This window comes from Sardina pilchardus, chromosome 22 (assembly GCF_963854185.1).
Source record: "Sardina pilchardus chromosome 22, fSarPil1.1, whole genome shotgun sequence".
Classification (NCBI taxonomy): domain Eukaryota; kingdom Metazoa; phylum Chordata; class Actinopteri; order Clupeiformes; family Clupeidae; genus Sardina; species Sardina pilchardus.
Genome location: NC_085015.1, coordinates 3,025,014 through 3,035,013, shown reverse-complemented (window position 1 = coordinate 3,035,013; position 10,000 = coordinate 3,025,014). Strand labels below are relative to the sequence as shown.

The 10,000-nt window shown below is 48.8% G+C and overlaps 1 protein-coding gene across 1 annotated transcript in view; it reads left to right on the top strand.

Moving 5' to 3' along the window:
• Positions 1-10,000, top strand: part of arhgdia (Rho GDP dissociation inhibitor (GDI) alpha) — a 28,685-nt gene that overhangs the window by 9,495 nt on the left and 9,190 nt on the right. The window lies entirely within an intron of this gene.

Below are 10,000 nucleotides of genomic sequence, written 5' to 3'. Positions count from 1 at the left end.
TCCTTCTCTCTCTCACCCCCTCACTCTCTCACTCCCTCACTCAAATTGGGAAAGTAAAAGTCTGTTAGAAAACGTTGGCATTTGCCATTTTAAATGCAGCTCTGATCTAGTCTATAAAATGCCTCATTCTACGGATCTAGTCTAGAAAATGCCCAAGTGAAGCTCATTCTACAGATCTAGTCTAGAAAATGCCCCAGTGAACCTCATTCTACGGATCTAGTCTAGAAAATGCCCTGGTGAACCTCATTCTACAGATCTAGTCTAGAAAATGCCCCAGTGAACGCCTGGCAAACGAAAATCTGCAAATGAAAACGTTGCCATTGGTTATGACTCCCCTGCACTCTCAACTTGGTCTCTCTGCAGGACTACACACACACACACACACACACACACACACACACACACACACACACTTCACTCAGCAGTTGTGCTTCTCTCTGCTGGTTAGTGCTTGGGGATGTGTGTGGAAAGCCCCAGTAGGCCACCACGTGATGGCTGGACATTGTTTTACGCAAGACTGCAAATGTGTGTGTGTGTGATTTAGCTCGTTTGGGTGTGGTGAGCGATTGTTTGCCTCTTGGCCCAGTCAGTGCAGTTATGTGTGTGTTTGAGTGTGTGATCATCTCCTATTTTACTCTGTATGAGTGCAGTTACGTGTGTGTGTGTGTGTGAGTGCATACTCCGAGTTAACGTTGTTGCAGCAGCCCTGTTGCTGAGTGAGCCTCACAGAAGGGGAAAGCGGCGAGTAGAGTAGAGTAGAGTAGAGTAGAGCAGAGCAGAGCAGAGCAGAGCAGAGCAGAGCAGAGCAGAGCAGAGCAGAGCAGAGCAGAGCAGAGCAGAGCAGAGCAGAGCAGAGCAGAGCAGAGCAGAGCAGAGCAGAGTAGAGTAGAGTAGAGTAGAGTAGAGTAGAGTAGAGTAGAGTAGAGTAGAGTAGAGTAGAGTAGAGTAGAGTAGAGTAGAGTAGAGTAGAGTAGAGTAGAGTAGAGTAGTTGCTTTCAGTCCTGTCTTCACTTCTTCACTTTCACTTTCCACACCCCTGGTACTCTGAGGATCTCTCTCTCTCTCTCTCTCTCTCTCTCTCTCTCTCTCTCTCTCTCTCTCTCTCTCTCTCTCTCTCTCTCTCTCTCTCTCTCTCTCTCTCTCTCTCTCTCAGGAACCCCATCAGTGTCTGAGCATGGGTTCTGTCAGTGCGATTTTGGCACCAGAGCAAATTAGATCACAGCGTTTTATTCGATTTGCTATGGAGATAGCTGATGTTTTGCCTCTGGTGTGTGTGTGTGTGTGTGTGTGTGCGTGCGCTATGGAGATAGCCTGATGTTTTTGCCTCTCTGGTGTGTGTGTTAGCCTGATGTTTTTGCCTCTCTGGTGTGTGTGTGTGTGTGTGTGTGTGTGAGCCTGATGTTTTTGCCTCTCTGGTGTGTGTGTGTGTGTGTGTGTGTGAGCCTGATGTCTGTTGACCGTTGGAGTTCTGGCGGCTCTGTATCTGTTTGGCTCTGTGTTCTAGAACACTCTGGCTGCCACTTAGCAACAGCCCGTCCAATTAGAGCAGGACCAAGAGAACGCTCGCTCTGTCCCACCGCTCTACGCTCAAGTGTCAACCGTTTAGTCCCCACTACAGCAGAGTGCATCAGTCAGATAGTTGAGAGTTTAGTGATCTGCGAGACTGAGATTTTGGTTGAGAATGTAGCTGTCGTGTTGGGCTGGACGGAGGACTTGGTTGAAGTGTGTGTGTGTGTGTGTGTGTGTGTGTGTGTGTGTGTGTGTGTGTGTGTGTGTGTTTATGTGTGTGTGAGGGAATGTGAGAGAGACACCCAAGGGTTGTTTGTTCAGGACAGGAAAAGGGAAGAGAGTGAGAAAGAAAGAGGAACAGGGGACTCAGAGGAGGTGATGGACTGTGTGAATGTGTGTGTGTGTGTGTGTGTGTGTGCGCGCGCTGGAAAGTTTCTTTCGGTTCCTTCTCCTCTGGAGTCTCATGCAGCAGAACTGTTCCACATTCGGAATTGTTCCGCTCATTCGAAATGCAAACATCAGCCATGCCCAGATCTGTGTGTGTGTGTGTGTGTGTGTGTGTGTCCAGGTCGCTGCCGTTGTGACTCGTGTGTATGGAACACTGTGTGTCGGGAGTGCATAATGTCCTACTTTTAAGCACAGATATCATAAATAACTCTCGCAATCTTCAAATCAATGTGTCAGGGTTTTAATATTCTGCCATAAATCCTGCCGTTTTGCCTTTGAATTCAGCTCAGTTTTGGCTCAATCAAGTCAAATATGTGAAGTTCGTTTGCGTTGTTTGAAATGGCAACGATGGACTTGGCTGTCTGGTTCCAGCTCTTGACTTCTGAGTTGAGTCGGAGTTCAAGTTCAGCCCGCGCTCACTCCTCGTGCCCTAACGAGGCTGGTGCCCCTAACGAGGCTGTTGCCCTGACGAGGCTGTGCCCTGACGAGGCTGTATCCTAACGAGGCCGTATCCTAACGAGGCTGTTGCCCTGACGAGGCTGGTGCCCTGACGAGGCCGTGTCCTAACGAGGCTGTATCCTAACGAGGCCGTATCCTAACGAGGCTGTTGCCCTGACGAGGCTGTTGCCCTGACGAGGCTGTTGCCCTGACGAGGCTGGTGCCCTGATGAGGCTGGTGCCCTGACGAGCCTGGTGTCCTGACGAGCCTGGTGTCCTGACGAGCCTGGTATCCTGACGAGGCTGTGTCCTAATGAGGCTGTGTCCTAACGAGGCTGTGTCCTAACCTGATTTGAGTGGTGTGACCCTGCAGGGTTGTGCCAGCTCAGCTCACGGGGGGTCACAGGGGGTCACCGGGGGTCACCCAGTGTTTGTCGGTTAAAAGCTTTGGTGCAAACACCTGCACTGTACGCCGGCGACCCGGGTTCCATTCCCGCCCCCGCTGTCCTTTCCAGATCCCACCCTGACTAAGGAAAAAAAAGAAAAGAAAAATGAGAACACAACATCGGTGCTGATGTGTGTGGCATGGACTCATGACTGCGCCAGTGTACACCGGACGTGTGGGGTGGCATAGGGTGGCGCACGCCGTCCTCGTGTGTGTGTGTGTGTGTGTGTGTGTGTGTGTGTGTGTGTGTGTGTGTGTTGGGAGCGGCTCGTTGGGTCCTAATCAGTGTAATCTAATCTAATCCCGGGCAGGTAATCTGCTCCATCTGGCTTGTTGCTAAGGAACAGGTGTAATCTGGAGTTAGGCCACCTCCAGGCTGCACTGCTGGGACAGGGGTTTCCCTCCATAAGCAGGGATGAGCTGCAGCTCACACACACACACACACACACACACACACGGGGATGCAAATTGATCGACTCTCGCTTTTTTTACTGGTTTTCTATCCTTCTCTCTCTCCCTCTCTCTTTCACCACACGTGTTTGCAGCCCTGCACATACACACACACACACACACACACACACACACACACACACACACACTCTAGTGTAAACTCAGATCTTTCCGTGTGTGTGTGTAATGTGAGGTGGAAACTGAGGCCGGTGTCTAAACAGTAGTGTGTGTAACAGAGAATCTGAGAAAAGCAAAGAAAAAGTAGGAGATGGTGTGTGTGTGCTCACACACATGTGTACACAGGCCATCATTCCATGTCTCTTCCCATTATTGCCATGGATACGCAAATCTCACGACCTTTCACCCTTTGTCAAGTCCTGCAGATGTTACTTGCGAGGCCAAATAATCAATGGCCGCGCAGAGTTAGAAACCTGCGTTAAAACCCATCATTACGACTTGAAATCGTAACAAAAGTGTGTCGGATACAAACAAACTCATGGAAACATGTCCTCAGTGATATTATGTGCACACACACACACACACACACACACACACACACACACACACACACACACACACACACACACACACACACACACACACACACACACACACACACACACACACACACACACACACACACACACACACACACACACACACACACACACTCACTCTCAGGCTGTGCTTATAAGCCTCCCAGGTAGCTGTTTATTGCCAAGTGAAAACAGACCAGGGTAAATTCCCATGATGTTGGCTCTGTATGTGTGTGTGTGTGTGTGTGTGTCCGTCTCTGTCTCCCCAGAGTGGTTTATGTTAGGGGAGGCGTTAAACTACACACTCCCTGATTCTTCATCAGATTTATTACTCTGATCTTTTTTAGTTCAGTTACCAGACAATTTGTTTGTGTCAATGTGTGTGTGTGTGTGTTGCAGTGGTAGATAAGAGTCTACCCAGTGTGTGTGTGTGTGTGTGTTCCCGCCCCAGCCCACTGCTGTAGACTCCGACCCATTCATTCACTCACTCTGCTGTTTGCCAGACTGAGATTTCTCGCCGATACCAGACTGTGTGTGTGTGTTTACATTGGCATGGCTAGGCTGGCACAGTGTGTGTGCCTAGCAGCACTCACAGCATTGGTCATCATCATCTGGAGATCCCTTTGTAAATAGGGACACACCCCAGCCGGTCACCTCTGCTGGCCTGTGTGTGTGTGTGTGTGTGTGTGTAGGGGGGGGGGGGGGGCATAGCATTCCTACGACTCGTGTGTGTGAGGGCATAGCAAGCACGCCGTGTTCATTGACTTTTCCTACGACGTGTGTGTGTGTGTGTGTGTGTGTGTGTGTGTGTGTGGACTGTTCCTACTGGCCTGTTCTATGGTTGTGTTCTCAGCCCTAACCACGTATTTGACCAGACCAGAGGGAATCATCTGCACTCAAGTGTGTGTGTGTGGTGTGTTGTGTGTGTTGGAGGAACACACATTCCCCCTCTACTATAACACAGGATGGGACATTGCACTCCTTACCACTCAGAGGGCCACTAGTTAGGACACACACACACACACACACACGTGCATGCCACAGGTAGTGGAGTTTGAGCTGGTCATTATGTCCAGGCTGGTGTGTGTGTGTGTGTGTGTGTGTGTGATCCTGTACAGTGTAGTGATTGTACAGCTGCTTTGGAGCTGGCTCGGCTAACAGAAGGGGCTCAGGTGACCACACACACACACACACACACACACACACACACACACACACACACACACACACACACACACACACACACACACACACATAAATGAACACACATACTGTCAGGGTTCCTACGGGTCATGGAACTTCTGGAGTATCTTCTCTTGGAATTTTGGAAAGTCTATTCCAGACATGGAAAGTCAAGGAACTGTATAATTTTGGGGGGGGAATGAATGGGGCATGGAATTTTATGTAGCAGTTTTAATTTGACTGGCCAAAATACGTTCATGGACATATTTCCACAGAGAATTGGTGCATATCTGGGTATCAGCTTTACTGTTGGCTTGAGTAGCCCAACTTCATTTAATCAGTGCCCATGTATGCCCAAGTGGAAGGTTCTGGAACGCTCAGTGGCTGCTCTGAGGTGAAAGGTTCTGGAACGCTCCACGGCTGCTCTGAAGTGGAAGGTTCTGGAACGCTACGCGGCTGCTCTGAGGTGAAAGGTTCTGGAACGTTCCGCAGCTGCTCTGAGGTGAAAGGTTCCTTGGAAGGTTCTGGAACGCTATGCGGCTGGCGACTGCTCTGAAGTGAAAGGTTCTTGATATCAGTGAGCAGGGTTCTAGAACATAGGCCCTAGCTGGGTGACATCATGGAATTCTACAGGATATGGCCCTCTGCAGAGCAGGAAGTGGCTCACTGAGCTCTGATTGGCTCTTCTTGTAGGAATGGTGTTCTATGAGGTCATCGCACAATTTGAAATGTGGCTGTCAAAGTCATGTGACCATATCTATATATATATATACACAGTGTATATTTGTGTGTGTGTGTGTGTCTGTCGTTTGTTTGTTGCTAGGCTTATCAGGAGGGCTCCAAAAGAGCTTGTAGCAGCAGTGGAGAAGTGTGTGTGTGTGTGTGTAGGGGATAGAGTTTCAGTTATGTATCTCCCTGGCTCAAGAGCTTTGTTATGCAAACAGCATCTGTGTTCAATGGCAGCAGGCTTCAGCATTTAACAACTCTCCCCTCCATCACCTCCCTCTCACACCAACTCGTACTCTGTGTGTGTGTGTGTGTGTGTGTGTGAGATCAGTGCCACATGTGCTTGAAGTTATGGTCCCCAGTTTGGTCTCTTTCCATAATTGAGTGGAGGAGATGAGACACACACACACACACACACACACACACACGCCACACAGAAGAGAGAGAGTTGTAAATAGTTTGCATCATGCAACATACTTGATTGGTGTGCCAATGCACATAAGCTGTAGTTACAAGACTCTTGTAACACACACACACACACACACACACACACACGCACACACGGTCTTCTGTTTAGTGGAATACCACAAGCGTCATTCTCTCCAACTGCACTCATAAACTCTGCAGATGGTCTGCATGTTGGGCAGACCTGTTTCAGGCCCCATTATATAGCCGGCTCCTCAGAAAGTGTGTGTGTGTGTGTGTGCGTGTGTGTGTGTGTGTGTGTGTGCGTGCGTGTGCGTGTGCGTGCGCGCGCGCGCGCGCGCGCGTGCGTGCGTGCGTGCGTGCGTGCGTGCGTGCGTGCGTGCGTGCGTGCGTGTGTGTGTGTGCCCGCACCCATCCACAGCCAGAATAGATGCCAGGTTTTGCATGATGTTATAGAATGTGTTTCTTCAAAGCAAAAGTGTGTTTGACACATGTACGTACACACACACACACAGACACACACACACGTGTACCATGCATGAGATCTAGACAGTGTGTGTGTTCACACTGCTCCAGCAGCCAGTGATGGAGTGTGTTTTTGGAATGCTTGCACTGTGATAAACACACACACTCACACACACACAGAGACAGAAGAGCTGACACACACACTGCTCCAAACATGCATACACAGAGCCCAGGCGTTTAAGTGTGCGTGCACTGTTAGTGTGTGTGCGTGCGTGCACTGCTGGTGTGTGTGTGTGTGTGTGTGTGTGTGCGTGCACTGCTGGTGTGTGTGTGTGTTTGTGTGTGTGTGTGTGCGTGCACTGCTGGTGTGTGTGTGTGTGTGTGTTTGTGTTTAACCTAAAATCAGTATGTCAAACAGGATTACTGGTATCAGAGTTTTAATGGCTAAAGATCCAAGACTTCTGTGTGTGAAGTTGATGGAGAAGGTGTGTGTATGTGTGTGTGGGGGGGGGGGGGGTTGTATCCATCCATCCAGTCACTGCTACTGCCAGAGGTTTTGTGTGTGTTGAAGAGTAAATATGTCAAACAAGGTTAGTAGCATCAGTTCCTTAATCGCTTGTTAACTTAGCTTCCAAGGTGTGTGTGTGTGTGTGTGTGTGTGTGTGTGTGTGTGTGTGTGTGTGGCTCACGCTAAGGAACCCATGAGGGAGTCACAGATGATTTGCAGTAGCCGCCACACACACACCAACAGCACACACACACACACACACCGATACGACTGCATGCAAGGCAGACCTTATAAGGAAGAGGAACTCCAGAAGTCTGTCACAGACATGGCTACCACAACGCAGCATCTTTCAAACGTGCGCACGCACGCGCACGCACACACACACACACACACACACACACAAGCACACACACTTGGAGGAAACCACAGAAACTGCTGCAACAGTTATCTGCATAGGTGCTGAAATCACTGACACACACACACACACACACACACACACACACTCGCATACACACGCACACACACAAGCGTGCGCACACACACACACACACACAGAGAGGGACTGTGTCTGAAACTAAAAATCCTGCTCTCTAATTCAGTGACATCAGGGCATGTCCGATTCAAGTATTTCTTTGAAATCCTGCCTTCGAAGGCTACTTTTACACAGTCAGTTAAATGCTGCCTTCTAAGGCCACCTTTACACATCAGTTAAATGCTGCCTTCTAAGGCCACCTTTACACATCAGTTACATGCTGCCTTCTAAGGCCACCTTTACATGTCCAATTAAATGCTGCCTTCTAAGGCCACCTTTACACGTCAGTTACATGCTGCCTTCTAAGGCCACCTTTACACATCAGTTACATGCTGCCTTCTAAGGCCACCTTTACACATCAGTTACATGCTGCCTTCTAAGGCCACCTTTACATGTCCAATTAAATGCTGCCTTCTAAGGCCACCTGTACACCGTTGAATGTGAACCAATTTCGATTGTTTGCTCAAGTGGCACAATTGCGATGTGCAACATGGACGTGTGAATAGGAAAAGCACATGGACTCTGAGATGTTCACATTGGATTCAGGTCTCATTCATACGTGGAAATAAATCCGATTTGTACCGGATATGTGCGAACACGCCGGCACTGTAAACGGGCAGATCGGACATTCTCCGTCATTTTGCAACTTGCACTTGAACTTGCGCATCGTTGAACGTGTCCAGTCTTTTGTGTTGTTCGCGTAACGTTACATACAATGTTGCTTTCAGTCTCATGTGAGCGCACGACGGACAGCACGTTGTAATTAAGATGTAGACGGAGGTGGGAGAGGTGCAGTAAAGGCAAAAGGGTCTCCACTTTCATTTCCGCCTTCAGATAAAAAGCAGACTCTTCACGATGCTATGGAAGCGAAAGTGAGCGTCTCACCGCTGAGCTACACGAATGCAAGCTCATTTAGTGCGTTTGCAGTTCCGTCCGTTTGTTTGCTTTCACTTTGGTGACCAAAACCTCTCTGGTGCGCAAACGGATTGTCTCTAGCGTTATGCAAATCAGTGCAAAACTTAAGGAGTATATTAGATCATATATAATATGTACTATATATGTATATAATATTATAATATTATAATCTTATGGAGTAAGACTCTGTTTTCAAAATAGTCCGCAGCTTCTTTTAAAGCGCGATTAGAGCCGTCTATTTTCTGCAGCTCAGAGCTGTGTATTTAAAGTAAACTTCTTGCGAATAGAATCGACAGTTGACCAATCACAATGGGTAACAAAGACCTGTGGTTTAAACGCTCCCAGCTGCTATCTGGAACAAAAAAAAAATATATATATATATAAAGAAAAAAAACGGTCTGCAGAACCTCTCCTGGCAGAAGATGCTAGGCCTTTTATCTTGCTAGGCCGTCTGAAACTAAGGCTGTGTCTCAAACAGCCTACTTGCGCACTTCAATTTAGTTGAACTTAGTTTAAGAAGATCGTGCAGCTATTGGGAGCATGGAAAAGTAGACTCAATGCAAGTAAGCCTTCAGTGCACACTAGCGGTGTTTGAGTTTGAGACACGGCTTAAGTTCATAGCACGTACCTTGATGCCTGCTGAGGGACGTGCTCGTTAGACAGCAGAAGGAAGCAGCCTTCGCTTTGGGACGCGCCCGCAGTTAGCGGCAGCCACCGCTTACCTGGACAGGCCCGCCTGCTCACCTGGTTAACCCTGACCAGAGGAGTCTGGCCCGTAACAAGTCATACTTTGCAGTCCTGTGACTACCATGGACACCACACACACACACACACACACACACACACACACACACACACACACACACACACACACACACACACACACACACACACACACCCTGCAGAGATGTCCCCTGTCTGTTGTGGTTAGACAGAGAGACGTAGGAAGGCCTCATCCTGTCTCCATGGTAACCAGAGGTGACAAGGGACTCTGTGTCTCACCAACTGTCCGGTGCTCGTCGTTAGAACCTCCAGAGTAATTGATTAATTACTTAATTGGCCTACTGACTGGGCAGAGAGTGTGTGTGTGTGTGAGTGTGCTGTGGGTGGACATTGCGCTCATACGATGGATGTTTCTGCTTAACATCAGCGGATACTGTGTGTGTGTGTGTGTGTGTGTGTGTGTGTGTGTGTGTGTGTGTGTGTGTGTGTGTGTGTGTGTGTGTGTGTGTGTGTGTGTGTGTGTGTGTGTGTGTGTGTGTGTGTGTGTGTGTGTGTGTGTGTGTGTGTGTGTGTGTGTGTGTGTGTGTGTGTGTGTGTGTGTGTGTGTGTGTGTGTGATCACAGAGTGGAGTGGGCTAATTGCAACTGACTAGTGAGCTGGACAGGAAACAGCTGGAGAGCTGCTCCTCCTCACTCGTGT